The sequence below is a fragment of the Notamacropus eugenii genome, chromosome 6 (genome assembly GCF_028372415.1).
Source record: "Notamacropus eugenii isolate mMacEug1 chromosome 6, mMacEug1.pri_v2, whole genome shotgun sequence".
Lineage (NCBI taxonomy): Eukaryota > Metazoa > Chordata > Mammalia > Diprotodontia > Macropodidae > Notamacropus > Notamacropus eugenii.
In genome coordinates, this window is record NC_092877.1 from 374,915,695 (window position 1) to 374,933,371 (window position 17,677).

General features: G+C 37.8%; 1 pseudogene; it reads right to left on the reverse strand.

The window, feature by feature from the left end:
• Positions 1-474: 474 nt before the first annotated feature.
• Positions 475-6,366, reverse strand: LOC140512438 (protein DBF4 homolog A pseudogene; annotated as a pseudogene).
• Between the last annotated feature and the right edge of the window lie 11,311 nt (positions 6,367-17,677).

The following is a 17,677-nucleotide window of genomic DNA, read 5'->3' on the forward strand; positions in this document are numbered from 1 at the left end:
AATGATATACTTCAGATTGTCTTCTATTTTTTCATTCTTTTGATTTTGTTTTATAATTTCTTTATTTCTCATAAAGTCATTAGCTTCCATTTACTCCATTCTAAGTCTTAAGGAATTATTTTTTCAGTGAGCTTTTGGACCTGTTTTTCCAGCTGGCCTATTTTTCTTTTTAAGGCATTCTTTTCTTCATTGGCTTTTTGGACCTCTTTTACCATTTGGGTTAGTCTAATTTTAAAGATGTCATTTTCTTCAGAACTTTTTATTTTGATTTTCCTTTAACAAGCTGCTGACTCACTTTTCATTATTTTACTGCATCACTCTCATTTCTCTTCCCAATTTTTCCTCTACTTCTCTTACTTGATTTTCAAAATCCTTTTTGAGCTCTTCCATGGCCTGAAACCAATTCACATTTTTCTTGGAGACTTTGAATGCAGGAGTTTTGGCTTTGTTTTCTTCTTCTGAACTGAAAGCAACCTACTGTGAGGGATCCCTGCCTTCTTGATACTGGAAATACTGTTTTATTACCCGTTTGGTAGTATTTCCCTGAGAGTCATTCAGGGAATCACGGTGATGGTTCAATTCCAGCTTTTTGTCAGGTTCATTCCTTTTAATTGTATTTTCAATGACGGGGGCAAAGATCTAATATTGCATTTCACTCTTCTGGATATATTGCTTTTGTATTCTACAAAGTCATAGACCAATTTGGATATGATATCATCAGTAACCTGATACTGAGTACTTTATGCAAAGTTTCTGTGCTGTTCACTTAGAAGATGGACCTGGAGCACATTGTATCTCTGGGAGCAGCTCTTGCAGTAGCCCTTCTTCTTGTTCTCTGTGAGGTGGGGCTATGCAGGAGAGCATAACCCATCCTATTTCTTTGTTTAGCTTGTGTTTGTTTCTGCAGACTAGACATTTTATCCAAATCAAAAGGACTGCAGTGCTTAAGAACAGAAGTTTATAAGAGGTATATTGGACAGCTGAAGGTAAAATGGTCTGTAATGGTGGCTTGAATCTTCCACCTTTACAAATAGCTTTTTGAACCTTCCTCTTTTTGTTTTCTGAGTACCTAATCGTTTTCTCACCTCTCTTAGTCATGTGCTTGTTTTCTTGGTCAGATAAATTCTTTTTCTTTCTTTTGTTCAATATAGTATTTAATATCATCAATATGAAGAATTTTAGCTTGCCATTTGACAGGATAATATTTCAAGGGATGAATTCATGTTCCTTGATAGCTTTTTCAACCACTATTTTTCCCTTGCTCATACATACTGTATCTGGAGTCCTGAATAAATTTCCATCACAGTTAGGATGACATGAAGTAAAAATTTCCTTCTGTATATGTTGATTCTGGACTTGGGACAAGAGAAATATGCCCCAATGTCTGAGCATATTTTGCTTCCTTTTTATTTGAAATTTAATAACATATCTTTGCTGAGAAATTCTTCAACTCTTCTTCCTAGTTCCTTGAGATATTTTCCAGTTTTTCAGAGATCACAATTGATGGCAAAACAAAATAAAATACTTTTTCCCAGAGAGGCTTATATTTAGACCTTTCTGATTTGTTATCATTTTTCACAGTTGTCAAAAATGATCTGTTTTTCTCATGTTTTATTTGGGTACCACCCAGGTGATCGCTTTTGCTGTGGATCCTCATGGTGCTGGTTTTAATGGCCAGTACACCACAATCCACATGTTGAGACTGGATTGTGCAGGGCCTATCACTGCTTTAATCAGGCCATCTGCCAGGGTGGGAAAGAAGCAGGCTGACTTGGCAGCTTCCATTTCTGGGGCAGGCTAGAAGGACCCCCATTCTGCTTTTTGAGGCATTCATATCCTCATTGGTTTTTTTGGACCTCTTTTGCCATTTGGGTTAATCTATTTTTAAAGGTATTATTTTCTTCAGCATATTTTTGGTTTTCCTTTAGCAAGCTGTTGACTCATTTTTCATGATTTTCTTGCATCACTCTCATTTCCCTTCCCAATTTTTCCTCTACTTCTCTTACTTGATTTCAAAATCAATGGCCTGAGACCGTTTCATATTTTTATTGGAGGTGTTGTATGTAGGAGCCTTGACCTTACTATCTTCCTCTGGTTGTATGCTTTGGTCTTCCTCATCATAAGCAAATATCTTTTCACCAAGAAAGTAACCTTGTATAGTATTACCTTTTCCTGTTTTTGGTCATTTTTCCAGCCAATTACTTAACTTTGGAGCTCTTTGTTAAGTAGAGGGTGTACTGCTCCAACTTTCAGGGCTTTTGTGCAGCTATTTTCAGAAATATCTATAGGAACCTGTAAATTCTCAGTTCCTCCAAAGTGATAAGATCAAAGGAGAGGTGTTTGCTCTTCTCCTAGCCTGTGCTCTGGTCTGTGAGCACAGTCTGAAAATGTGAGTAGAATTCCCTCTCCATGGCTGCCACTTGCTCTGCCAACAGCCTTCCTCCTTGCCCCAGGACTGCCATCCTGGACTGCAACCCAGATCAACTGCTTGATTCCCTACCATTTGCAGGATGAGAGCTCTGGAAGTATCTGGCAATGCAGCAGTGGTTGCTGCCACTCTGGAGTTGGGGCTGGGGCCAGATCATGCTCCCCTTTCACCCAGGTGAAAGAGATTTCCCACTGACCTTTGAAGCTATTTTTGGCATTTGTAGGTTGAGAAATCTGGAAACCACTAGAGCTGTCAGTGAATCAGCACCCTCAGGCCTACTCCAGTTCTGTCTATGCTGGTATGGCCCAAGCTGGGCTATGCACTGCTCTGAGCCTGGTGCACTAAACCCTTCCTCTCTGCCTTCCAGATTTTCTTTGGCTGGAAATCTATTTTATTCAATATTTTCTGGCTTTTGCTGCTCTAGAATTTGTTTAAAGTCATGTTTACAGGTATTTTGAGGGGTTTGGGGAGAGAGCTCAGGCAAGTCCATGCTTCTACTTCACCATCATGATTCCACTGCCTTACATTTCCATCTTCCAAAACAGATAAGTGTTCTCCTTTATTTCTTCACATTCTTTCTAAAAAGAAAATTCTCCTTTTCAAAAGTGACTCATTTTCTAAGTCAACAAAATGGTGGGGTTACACTAGGTGCATTAGGTAGCCACTGAAGCCTTTTAACATTCTAGATGTATGAGCCTATAATCCCATGGGCTCAGTCTAAGGTTTGGTGCTTGGAGGAGGAGTAGCCCCAGAGGGCAGGAGGTTTTGTTTGGACATGGCTAGGAAAGAGTTTGGTGGAATAGCTCTGAGTAAGAAACTGAGGTGTTCTCTCTCTCTCTCTCTCTCTCTCTCTCTCTCTCTCTCTCTCTCTCTCTCTCTCTCTCTCTCTCTCTTTCTCTCTCTCTCATCTCTTTCCATTCTCTTCTTGTTGTACTCCTCATCTTCCCCAAATACCAAGTTCAATGCTGATTTAAAATACTCTTTTGCAAAATCTGAACAGTGGTAGATTTAAAAATAATCAAAAAAAGGAGAAAGAAAAAAATAAGTTTAAAGAAAACTTGAAAGTAAGACCACCTAAGAAAAATTACTAGGTAGTTTAAGGATTAGAAACTTAATGACAATAAACAGATTACAAATGATAAAAATCAAGAATGGTGAATCTACCATATTGGACTCTAACACATTAGTTCCAAAAATACTACCAAAGACATCCAAATGGTACTCACTTGGTTGGTGTAGAAGACACCTACCAAGTGGTGAAGCCATTGGAGAGTACTAAGAAAATAAAGGAGGTTGCTAAATGTGCAGGGAAAAGTAAAGTCTGACCTTATTGTTAAAAAACAACCGAGGGAATATCAGCAACTTCTCCTGCATTTTTCACCTAAATAAAATTATTTTGTGAAAATAATCTACCTGCTCAACATATGCCAGTCTACACCAACATGCACAAACCTACGTAATGTGCCACCATCCATCAGAAGAACAACATAGACTCTCAATTGGATATATTTCCTGCAGATGGTGACTTTGTCCAGATGGTCCTTAGGGAATTCGCCTGCTTTCATCAAGCTCCAAAATTTCGATATGTGTTTTAAGAAGGGATGCAATCTAATTAATCACAGAGGAAAAACAAAGGCAGATAAAAAATTCCTGTTGTCCAGAATGCGAGGCAGTTAAATGGCCAATCCATAGGGTTTGTTAGGACAGACAGACTGCAAATGAATGATAAATTTAATTGGGCTTCAAGGGGTGGCCAACAGTCAAGTAGATTATCTGCGGGGAGTGTACTATCTTTTGAATGTTCCTTCACTTCTCTCTGAAATTAATACCCATTTTCCCCTCATCAGTTTTTCTATTGACTTGTTATGACTGCAATTCATGAAATGTTTGTCTCCAAGGAATGAAATCTAAGAAAGAAAAATTGGTGGACAGCTACATATTGGTTATGAGTACATTTTACCACATAATATACAAGAAAAATTATCCAGGACATATTGGTAAACCACAGAAAAAGTGTTGTTTAGACCATAGCTATAATTCCCTTTGTGCAGGGAATCCCGATGAGGAAATTCCCTCTACTAAAGAAGATCAGTGCCTATCCTGTAATTTATAGTATGTGAGGATTGTCTGGCATGCTGAAAGTTAAAAGCTATAATAATATAGGTAGTTTATGTCAGAAGATAGAATTCAAAACTTGGAATTAGGAAGACATGGGCTCAAACCCTACCTCAGACACTTAAGAGCTGTGACACATCAGTTCACTTAATTTCTTTGAGCCCCTTAAAATAGAGGAAGGTATTTGTTTGCCTTTGATCCAGTGAAGCTTTTTGAAAGGCCTGTGCTGTATAGCACTGAGCTTGGATTTGGGTTCAAATCCTGGAAGTGAAGTGTGATATCTTTCACAGTCTCCTGCAGAGAGAACATTTTTAGGTAATGTCCAAAAAGGAGAGAGGGAAATTTGCAGTAATCCAATTGCTGGCACCCTTAAATGTTTTCTTTGTCTCTTTTACAGGAGAAAGGCAGATATTATCTTTGATTCTGGAATTACTTCAGCAGATCTGCACTTTTATAGAAAACAGAAGGAAGAAAAAAAATCATTTATCAAGTGTCTTGCCACCACTTCCTGATCAGCTGTTGCTGGCAGCTGTGAGATATGAAAACAGTGACCTGGGACAGCAGTCAAGTCAGTGTTCCCAGGACTGAGAATAAAATGAGCAGAACTTACTGTACTTACTATTCACATTGCTTATAATTAATTAGAAACTAGGAATTAGTCAGTGGATAATCTCCATTTCTATCCTGATAAGGCATTAACAAAATAAATCTAGCGATTTTGATTTTTACATCTGTAGCAAAAGTCATTAATCTTGATTTGAAGTTTGCAAGTGGGATAAGATTTAAAATCATCAGACATATCACATCTGCATCCTCCTTGATATCTCTGTGGTGTATGGGTGGGACCTGATGACTGGAGAAGTAAAATGCAACAGCACATTAGTCAATAATTTGTTTAAATTATTGGAGCCTGAGGTGTTATTATTCATGTGCTAATATTATTTAGCTACTGAATTAATCCACTGGAATATATCTGAAATGAAGACTAACATAATGAAGTTAACATTTAAATATCTGGAAAAGAAATGTAAATATGTTTGTGGTTAATGAAAAAAAATTAAGGATGTAAATTCCCTGCCAGTGAATTAATACCAGTTAGAGTGATTTAGATAATGGTGTCTATTGGGAGATTAATCAGGGTAATTGTGTAATAGACACCATTAGCATTGATTTGCTATCTGAAAGGGAAAAAAGAATTTAATAGACAATATGAGGATGACTAGTATTTATAGGGTCTCTTCCACGAGTATGGTGGAAAAAAGTATAAAGACAGGCTGCTTGATATTTCTTTAGAAGGACATGATAGAGTCAGAGGAAGATGAAAATATGGGACTGGAGCTCTGGGGAGAGATTAAAGAGAGATGTCAATATCTGAGAGTCATCTTCATAGAACTGATCCATGAAGTCATGAGAACAGGTGAAATCATCAATGGAGAGAGGACAAAGAGAGAACAGATGACCAAGCCCAAAATCTTGAAACAAATAAGCACTTAAGGGAAGAGAGGAATGTGGAAATCTCCTCCTCACCTCCACTATAAAAAGAAAGACAAGAAAGAACCAAAGAGGTAAATGGATAACAGTGAAAGTGCAGCTTCATAGTACCCCATGGAATGGAGAACATTGAGAAAGAACCAGAGATTAATAATGTCCAATAGCACAGAGAGACCTTATCAATAAGGAAAGGAAAAGATAATTAAAGATGGTATTAAATAAGTTCTTAGATTATATCTATTCATTTTACTCTTTAAGAATTTTGAAATTTGTATTTCTTTGTTATTTATTTATTATGTCTCATGTACCTTATAGCTGTGTGCCCCCGACATTTTTCCTTAGCCATTCACACCAAGTTTCACTTACCTAGTCTTCATCCTTCCAAATCTGTAAAGGGGATAATGGTATAACCCACTTTACAAGGTGGCTTTGAAGAAGCACTGAGTGAATGTATATGAAGTCATTAACAAAAATTAAGGTTCCATGAAAATATGGATGTTGCAGTTGTGGGGTTTATTCTTTTTCTCATCTCATGTTCAATGGAATTCACATAGACATGATCCCAGATCAACTCTCAACACAACTATTTTCGTCATTCGACAGACTGTTGAGGAGGTAATATAAGGACTGCTTCTTCTAATTGAATGGAAATTGTATGGGAATGTAAGAACATCACCTAGAGGCTCATAGAAAGTCTGATGAAACAATTTCAGTAGCTGACAGGATGACTAGGATGATAGAATCCTCCCTTCTTTCATCTCCACGTGGTTTTGTTTTCTCCTATTTGCTCTCTGCATTTTAAAAGCTTTTCATACCATATGGTTTATAGATCCTGAGTATTTTTTTTAATTTATTATTTATTTAAGCCAAGTCAACAAGCATTTATAACCACCTACTATGTTTCTAGAGTCAGGAAAATCTGAGTTTAAATCTGACCTCAGATATTTATTAGCAGTGTGATCCAGTACAAGTCACTTAACATCTGTTTACCTTAATCCACTGGAGAAGAAAATAGAAATCAACTACAGGATCTTTACTAAGAAAACCTTATGGAGGGGTGGAGCCAAGATGGCTGAATAGAAAGATGCATCTACTCTAGCTCTCCCCCACAGCCCATAAAATACCTGTAAAAAATGACTCTAAACAAAATCTAGAGCATCAGAAGCCACAAAATGGCAGAATGAAAGAGATTTCCAGCCCAAAGTAGCCTGGAAGGCCAACAACAGAAGTCTGTCTCATGGGGGACATGAAGTGAAGCATAGCTCATGGAGCTCAGCCCAGCCTTGGCTGCATAGCACCTGCAGGAAAATGATGAGAGCAGGTCTTAGGGGCAGAATCCCTGGCAGTAGCTGAGGTTCCCAGGTCCCTCAACCCACAAACACCAAATACAACTTCAAAAGCCAGTGAGAAAACTTTTTCAGCTGAGTGAGAAGGGAGCAAGGTCCTCCCCTAGCCTCAACCCCAGGGAGCAGCAGCAGCGTCCATTTTTGGAGCCCTCAGCCTACAGCCCCTGGAGGAATTGATCAGCTGATCTGAACCTCAGCCCTCAGTGGTGGCCCTGGGGTGAGGAAGACTGCTGGTGTGATGGAGCTGGTGGAGACTCTGGAAAGGGAATTCTACTTGCAGATTGTGGGCAGAAAAGTTTTGGTAGCTCCCAGACCAGAGCACAGGCCAGGAGAGGAATAAACTCCTCTCCCTTGACTGTGCCACCTTGGAGGAAGTGAGAACTTACAGGTCTCCAAAGTATACCCTGATCTTGACAAAGGATTCAAAAGTCAAGTAACTAGCTGGGAAAATGATCAAAAAGGGGGAAAAATAAGACTATAGACAGTTACTTTCTTGATGAACAAGTATATTCTTCCATCCTTTCAGATGAGGAAGGACAATGCTTACCAACAGAGGAAGAGTTAAATATGCAGTGGTCTCATGCCATGGAAGAGCTCAAAAAGGATTTTGAAAATCAAGTAAGAAAGGTGGAGGAAAAATTGGGAAGAGAAATGAGAATGATGCAAGAAAATCATGAAAAACAAGTCAACAGCTTGTTACAGAAGACCAAAAAAATTGCTGAAGAAAATAACACCTTTAAAAATAGACTAACTGAAATGGCAAAAGAGGCCCAAAAAGCCAATGAGGAGAAGAATGCTTTAAAAAGTAAAATTAACCAAATGGAAAAGGAGGTTCAAAAGCTCACTGAAGAAAATAGTTTTTAAAAAATTAGAATGGAGCAGATGGAAGCCAATGACTTTATGAGAAACCAAGAAATTACAAAACAAACCAAAAGAATGAAAAAATAGAAGTCAATGTGAAATACCTCATTGGAAACACAACTGACCTGGAAAATAGATCTAGGAGAGACAATTTAAAAATTATGGGACTGCCTGAAAGCCATGATCAAAAGAAGAGCCTAAACATCATTTTTCATGAAATTATCAAGGAAAATTGCCCTGATATTCTAGAACCAGAGAGTAAAATAAATATTGAAAGAATCCATTGGTCACCTCCTGAAAGAGTTCCAAAAAAGAAAAACTCCTCAGAATATTGTAACCAAATTCCAGAGTTCCCAGGTCCAGGAGAAAATATTGCAAGCAGCCAGAAAGAAACAGTTTGAGTATTGTGGAAATACAATCAGGAAAATACAGGATCTGGCAGCTTCTACGTTAAGGGATCGAGGACTTGGTATATGATATTCCACAAGTCAAAGGAACTAGGATTAAAACCAAGAATCACCTACCCAGTAAAAGTGAGTATAAAACTTCAGGGGGAAAAATGGTCATTCAATGAAATACAGGACATTCTTGATGTAAAAATTCAAACTGAATAGAAAATTTGACTTTCAAACACAAGAATCAAGAGAAACATGAAAAGGTTAACAGGAAAAAGAAATCACAAGGGACTTACTAAAGTTGAACTGTTTCCATTACTAGAAAGATAATATTTGTAATTCTTGAGAATTTTCTCAATATTTGGGGAGTTGGAGGGGTTATACATATATATAGACAAAGGACACAGAGTGAGTTGAATAGGAAGGGATTATATCTACAAAAATAAAATTAACAGATGAGAGGGAATATATTGGGAGGAGAAAGGGAGAAACAGAATGGGGCAAATTATCTCTCATAAAAGAGTCAAGAAAAAGCTTTTTCAATGGGGGTGTAAAGGGGGAAGGTGAGAGGGAAAAAGTGAAGCTTACTCCCATTGCATCTGGCTTAAGGAAGGAATAATATGCACACTCAATTTGGTATGAAAATCTATCTTACACTACAGAAAAGTAGGGGAGAAGGGGATAAGTGTCATGGGAGGATGATGGAAGGGAGGGCAAATGATAGTAGTCAGTAATAAGAAGTAATCACTTTAGGGGAGAGACAAAGTCTAATGAGAGAATAGAATAAATAGAGGACAGAATAGGAGGGAAGGAAATATAATTAGTCTTTCACAACATGACTGTTATGGAAATCTTTAGGAAAACTACACACATATAGCATATTTTGAATTACTTGCCTTCTCAGTGGGGATGAGTGCGAAATGAGGAAGGGAGAGAAGTTGGAACTCAAAGTTTAAGGAATGAATGTTAAGAACTGTTTTTGCATGCAACTGGGAAATAAGAAATGCAGGCAATGAGGTATAGAAATCTATCTTGCTCTACAAGAAAAGAGAGAAGATGGATGATAATGGATAATGGATGAAAGGGATGTGATAGAAGGGAAAGTAGATTGGGGGAAGGGGTAACCAGAATGTTTGGTGTTTTGGGGTGGGGAAGAGAGAGATGAGGAGAAAATTTGGAACTCAAAATCTTGTGGAAATGAATGTTGAAAACTAAAGATAAATAAATTTTTAAAAAACCTCATGAATAACATTGATGTACTATGGCCCATGGGGATCACAAAGAGTCAGACATGACTCAACAACTGAACAACAACTGTGGTGTCAAACACTGTGCTAAGCTCTGGGGAAATAAACAAAGGGAAGAGTAGCCCTTGTTCTCAAATACTTGCAATCTAATGCTGGGAGACATGTGCACATATATAAAAAGAGAGATATAGGATAAATTAGGAAAGGATAAATTAGGGAAGAAACTAACATTAAAAAAGACTAATGAAGGCTTCTTACAGGATTTTATCTGAGGCTTAAAAGAAACCATGAAACAGAAGTGAAGAGGGGAAATTTCCAAGTATTGGCATCAACCAGAGAAAATTGCTGGACTTGGGAGATGGAGTGTCATGTGAAAAACATCAAGCAGTCCAGCATCACTGAAATGTGGATTATATGGAGGCAAGAAAGATGTCAGAAGCCAGAAAAGTAACAGGAAGTGAGATTGGGAAGAGCTTTCCAAAACTAAGCATAGGATTTTTTTTTTTGGTCCTGGAGGTGATAGAGCATCACTGAAGTATATTGACCAGAAAGATGATATATAGTCAGATATGAATTTTAGCAAGATCGATTTAGCAGCTGAGTGGAAGATGAATTAGAATGGTGAGAGACAAAGGAAGAGAGACTAATTAACAAGTAATTGCAATAAACTAGGCACAAATTGATGAGGACCTGCACCAAGGAGGCAAAGGGATGTATTTGGGAGATATTCAAAAAGAAAAAAATCTGACTGAACTGCTTCTTTAATATGTATGGTTTAATGATATGCCCAGGTGATTGTGGGAAAAAGTTTTACCAGCAATGACACTCAAGTTCTAGTGAATTTTTGAATTCCCAAATATACCATGGGCTTTGTATTTATGAGTTGAGGATTTGTCATAACCTAGTTTCTGAAGGGTAGTGAGTTTCTGGTATATAATTCTTCTGATGATCATATCTATCTAGGTATTTGATGAGTACTAAATGTTTTCAACATACTGTGATATGTTGCAATATCTACAATTCCCTTGCAAAACCCAATCAATATATCTGGGTGCCTTTTCATAGTTTCTGATAGCAATGACATGGCATATACCATTGTCATAAGGCCCTCATTTCTCTAAACAAATTGGGATGACTCAGCCATTTGTTGGACACATCTTTGTTGATATATCATTGATTAGGTTCATGTAGATGTCACATGCAGAGGACCTTTTGGCTCTGAACTTAGATCTTAGCCATTTTGTAACCTCCATAGAGAGGTAACCCAATATCACTGACAATAGCTAAATTCAAGGGTATGTACCTACAACCAGCTCTTACCACTGCTCTGTGAAGCAATACCTGTGTGCTTCAGGAGATTTTCTGTATGCCTTTAAGCTATTGTAGGATCTGAGTTCATTACTCTGATTTTATCCTCCCTTAGTTCCACTGGATTGGAACAAATCACCATATTGTACATTATTTTAACTTCACATTTTGCCCATTTGAATACAAGTGATCACTTCAGGGACTCATTATCCACACTAATGAGGACCTAGCTGTATCTAGTCTCCATGAACTTCAAGTACCTTATTTCTAAAACTAAAGTATTCCCCTCATTGTTACAACAGAAGTCAGGGTATTTGTAGCTTGAATATTTGTAAACTCATTATGAGTAACACCATAGAATGTATGCTTCTCTGGAGGGCAAGAATTCTTTTCAAAACTTTTATCTTTGGATCTCAAGCATCTATATAGTAGTAGGCATGTAGAAGGTCCTTCATATTAATAGCTATTTAATATGAATTAGAATATTAAACTTTTGTTTTTGTTCAATTATATCTAATTCTTCATGATCCTATGGAGCATAGCACATCAATGCAATCCATGAGGTTTTCTTGGAAATGTACTGGGTGCTTGCCATTTTCTTGCCAGTGGATTAAGGCAAATAGAGGTTAAGTGATTTACCCAGTATCAGATAGCTGGGTGGCTCAGTGGATAGAATACTGGGCCTGCAGTTGAGAAGACCTGAGCTCAAATCTGTCCTCAGATACTCACTATTCCATACTGCCTAGTTCTGTGAAGCTATGATCAGTCCTCTGTCACAATTTGTAGATTTCTAAAAATTATGGACACTTCCAATTTGAGAAGCAATAAATTTTGTATCGGATCATTTTGTCTTGGGATGGTAACTTCATCTGTGTGGATCTGGTGGAAACCATCAAATGAAAGAATAAATGTAAAAGACATGGAGCATAACTTTTCATTTTTTTCTTAATTTCAAATGAGTAGAACGGAGAAATGGGGGTGGGAAGTAATCAGGGAAGTCCTCCATTTCTGCTGGAAGGAAATATCACTTATGGTGATATTTTATTTGGAAACATTTGATAGAAATTAAAGTTTTTTAATTAAAAATAATTTTAAAATCACAATTGTGTACAAAAAAAATCTTACCGAATTTCCTATACTAAGTATGCCAGCACTGGCAATGAAATGTCAATTGGACATGGCAAAGCTTGACATAAATGGAAGAGAAACATGTCAGCTAACAACAGGTATAGCCACCTTGTGACAAGTTTCACCAAATTGCTTGAGCTACAATAATCACACCCGACCTATAAAACTAGCATACTTTTCACTCACGTTTACTAATACCCTATGCTTACCTTTCTTCTCCACCCACCTTGCTATCTCCCATATTTGCACAATAAAGTCTCACAGTATACAGGTACTTTTGTGACAAAACTACCTGGAGTGCATCCTTGAACAAATTCTCATGAGAACAGAACAAAACTACCATAGGAAAGAGTTTGTTAAATTCCCCACTAATCCCTTTGTGAAAACTTTAAAGCTCTATTTCCTTCAAGGTTCAGGAAAACGGGAAACTACTTATTGCCACTCCTAACTTGGCTAAACCCTAAGAAAATCTCCTCTTTATGACAAGAATATGGTACCTCACTTGATATCAACTGTCAAATTCTCATTCCCACTTGGCAGTTTCATTTGTAGTAGTCACTACAAATTTCAGTTAAAAAAATACAGTTAGCTCTGCTGGTTAGGACATATTGTCCTGATTGAAACTTCTCTTGAGTCAAAGGAGTTTTCCTAAAACTTATAAAATATTGACCTCACAGGGATCATTGATGCCCATAAAATGGGCAGCACCCAGAAATGAACACAGTACTCCATGTGGGGTCCAACTAGGACTGAGCGCAAAAGCATGAGCACTTCCTTTTTCCTGAAAGCTCTTGCTCTCTTAATGCAGCATAAGATAATATCAACTGTCTTGGAGGCCAAATCAAGCTGTGGACTCACTGGGCTTAGGGTTCAATAAAGAGACTAAGTATTTTTTGACAAGATATTGATTAGACAAATCTCATCTTGTACTAGTAAAGGGTGTTTTTTTTTTTTTTTTTTTTAGGGTAAATACAAAAGTTTACACTTCCCTGAATAACATCTCATCTTATTTGAGTCAGTTGCTAGGTGGCAACTAGGTGCCAGTAGACAAAGCACTAAGACCAAACCCAATCTCAGTCAATTTCTAGCTGTGTGATCCTGAGCAAGTCTCTTAATCTCGGTTTCCTCAACTGCTAAAAAAAGTGAAAAATAATAGTATCTACCTCCCAGGGTTATTGTGAAGATCAAACCAGCTAATATTTGGGAAGTGTTTTGCAATCTTCAAAGCACTATGTAAACGTTAGCTACACATTATTATCAAAGTTATTATTATAACTTATTGTAATTGAGACTCAGGTTCTAGCCAGTAAGGATGTTTTATTTTTTCTTTTTAGTGTTCGTTCTCCCATCTGGTATGTTAACTCTTCTCCCATCTTATATCATTTACAAACTAGAATTTTTTTAAAGGTGAAAAAATGATGGGTCTCCCCCAGGATATAAGTTGTGTTCTTTGCACATATTAATTCCGAAATTCTTGTGTTTGCTATCCATGTGGATTTGTGAATCCCTTTCACTAATTTCATATCCTTCCACCTCCAGGATTATCCCAGGGTGTGAGAATCATCGCAAAATGCAAATACAAGGAAACCGTATGATTTTTATGGTTCAATTAATGAAATATTTCATGATAGCCTCTTGTGGGCCTTTAGAAGAGAGCTAGTTTGTTATGAGAGATTTGTTATTCAGTTGTTTTATTCAGCTATGTGTGAAACTTTGTGACCCCCATTTTTTTTAGCAAAGATACTAGACTGGTTTTTTTATGTCCTTCTCCAGTTTATTTTACAGATGGGGAAACTGAAGCAAACAGGATTACAAGTGACTTGCCTAGGGTCACCCATCTAGAAAGAGTCCCTTTCATGTCAGACAGGGAACCATGTGAATACAAGACTTGATGACACAGGGCAAATGGTTTGAGGTAGGGCACAGAGATCACTTGAGTTTGACTTGTTTAGCATGGGCTTATGGACCATCTGCTCTGGGCTACCTCCTGTCGAGTAAATTTATTTGGAGAACTATATAAATGCATGTTAACAATCATACAAATAGATACATACAAAGAATGCATATATTCAAGGCATTAATTGCTACATTTTGATTTAATCAAGGCTTTAAGATCATTTTCCAACTATCCAGGGAAAATCCCAAACATTGCCAAGTATGACATTCTCCTTCATTTTTCAACCAATGAACACGTGTAATCTGAGGAATATGTAAGCCATATGCTCTCTCCTAACCTGGTTAGCCTTAAATCACAAGAATGAGGTTTGCATCAAAGCTATTTCATCCTCACATGGCCTTTTGGATCTTTTGCCCAGACTCCAGAATTAGAGTTGAGTGGTGCTTTCCATACATCTTATAGATGAAATAGGGAAGAAATTGAACACCAGAAGTGCTATGGGTTTGCAGTTTCATGAGATGTTTCGGCCCAGTCTTCAGTATGAAATACTTATTGAGATAAGCACAATTTCCCACGTGACTTGGGTGGTACCCTGCAAAACGGGAGAGTTCATAGATAATCATCTTTGCTTCTGTCTTCCGAATCTCCCACAAGAACATGAATTACCAACCAAGCTCTGTACTTTCTCTATTATTTATCATCATGGGATTGCCGTTTTAACATTAAATTAATTTGCCAACCAATTAGTTGTAAATCAAATGGAAACTCTTTGTCCTCTAAAGAGTGACAGTCCATACTTTCATGTGCTAATATTTAACCATGTCCCATTTATCATCAGCACTACCCTGTTCCCAGGTGGGACGTTAGTAATTAGATTACTTCTCTGATTTCTTTAAATAGATCCATTTTAGCTACTTTCTCACACATGAAGGCAGAGCAGGCCCAGGGCTAAACTGTGAAGTCAGCAAAATTCACTCTTGGAGCTTTTGCACTTCCTCTATCAGCCCCCTTTGCTACAGACCCTCATCTAGAATGCTTCCCTTCCTTCCATGGCTCTCTGAAGGCCTGAGGACCCCTCTTCCTTTCCTCTAGGGTTAGCAGAAGTGGAGAGAGGACTTGAGTTCAAATCCAGTTTTGATGCTTAATAACTCTGTGACCCTGGGAAAATCATTTAAATTTTTTGTAACACAGTTTCCTTATCTGTAAAATGAGGATAATTATAGTTAGCACCTACTTCTCATAATTAATGTAAGGATAAAACACAGTAAGTGTCTGAGGCCGGATTTGAACTCCAGACACAGCACTCTATCCACTGTACCACCTAGCTGCTCACCTCATGGTCTAATACATATTTGAATATCTAGAAAGTCTACTGAATCATAAGTAGGTATCATTCTGCATATGGATGAAGGACACCAAAGGTATACCCATCCCTCTGACACCAGACCAGCACCATGGTTCTCCTGGCTGCTTAAACAAATTAAATAAAGATTTACCTGGTTGTCTAAGAGCAGTCACCAAATCCCATCCCTTCCATTCCCTATGCTCCCAATATCATTCTTCCAAGAATTTGGAACATTTAGTCAGAGTTTATGGAAATAAAAAGCTTGGTAAAATCTTAAGGCAGATCCCAGAGTAAGAAAAGGAAATTTAAAAGGGGAAGTCTCTGAATCAGCCCAAATTAGATGCTTCATTTCCAAAGCATTTTAAATCACTAAACTGTATGATGTTCACATATTAAATGTTAAGATAGCTAGGTGGTGTGGTGGAACCTCAGGATGGGAGAGAGGAAGACTTCAGTTCAAATATGGCCTCAGACACTTATCAGCTGTGTGATCCTAGCCCAGTCTCTTAGCCCTATTTGCCTCATTTTCTTCATCTTCAAGATGACTTGGAGAAAGAAATGGAAAACCCCTTCTGTATCTTTGCCAAGAAAACCTTAAATGGTATCATAAAGAGTTAGATGTGATTGAAAACGACTGAACAACCACCATTAGTGTCAACTGTGTTCAAGATACAAATACTGGGAAGGAATACAAAGCTGAAAAAGGATGACTGCTTCTGCCCTCGGGCAGCTTACAGTCTCATAGAAGATGATGAACAGTATTCACAAATGAGATTGACATGAATGAGAATGTGAGTAAGAGGGGGAGGGAACGTGGCGGGAAAGAAGAAAATTTCAGGCAAAGCTCGATGGGATTGATTTGTTAGTAAAATGTCTAAGGCAGACAGGGCAAACCAACAGCAGGATTTAGAGTCTAGGGGCTTAGGAGCGATCTCAGAAGAACATGAAAAGGAAGTTTGGTTTGTTTTTAATCATGATTCACCTGAAAGGGCTGAAGTACTGTCTTCAAAACAACGAGAGAGATCTTTCAAGTCATTGCCCCACTCAAATACTTGGAGAGCTCCAGGGCATGTTGGAAAACTGGGATTTCACTCCAGAGATGGACTGGGGAATTGTCAGCAGCTCCTGCATTTGAAAACAGTGGATACTGCCTTCTTCATGAGGGGGTAAAAGCTTCAAGCAGAATCTGGAATGAGAATATCACATTTCATTTTCTCGATCTTACTGCCATAGGTCATTTTGAAAGAGAAATCCAGCCTGTTTCTTAGATAAGGAAGCAAAGGTGAGGATACTGATAAATTATTTGAAAAGACATTTTCCTTCTGAGATACACAAGGGAGAGAAAAGGATTGGCCAAGCCACAGCTATAAGAAGGCTTTATATTTCCAAGAAAGTGTGGTGTGTGTGTGTGTGTGTGTGTGTGTGTGTGTGTGTGTGTGTGTGTGTGTGTGTGTGTGTGTGTGTAAAGCTAATAGGATTGAGAAGATTCCATACCAGTACTTAAGGGAAAAAAAAAATTAAAGACTGCAGAACAATGAGCTCAATGTAATACATACATAGTCTGTTGACTATCCTATGGCTCAGAACCATGGAACAAACTGGAGAACAATATGGCACAGTGTGACTTTAAATTTTGTTTCCTTTTGCCTTACTTCAAATGTACTTTATCCATTGTTTCTTTTTCAGATAACTGTGTGGGATGTGATGTTGAGGTTGCTATAGTTACTCATTTTTAATGAATCTGGAGACTTTATTATCAAACCAAGTAAATTCCCTCTCTCTCTGTCTCTCTCTGCCTCTGTCTATGTCTCTGTCTCTCTCTCTCGCTCGCTTTCTCTTTCTCCCTTTTTTCTATCTCTTACTATTTCTGTCATCTATGTCACTTTTCTGTCTCCTTTCTTTTTTCTGTCTATCCTTTTCTCTCTCTTTTTCTGTCACTTTTCCCTGTCTTTCTATATTTCTCCATTTCTTTCTCTCCTTTATCTCACCCACTATTTTGCTGTCTCTTTTTCTGTCTCTTCTTTCTCTCTGTTTCTCTATTTTTTTCTCTTTCTCTCTCTGTCTTTTCCTCACTGTCTGTGTCTGTAACCCCATTTCGGCTTTTCTGTGTCTCTGG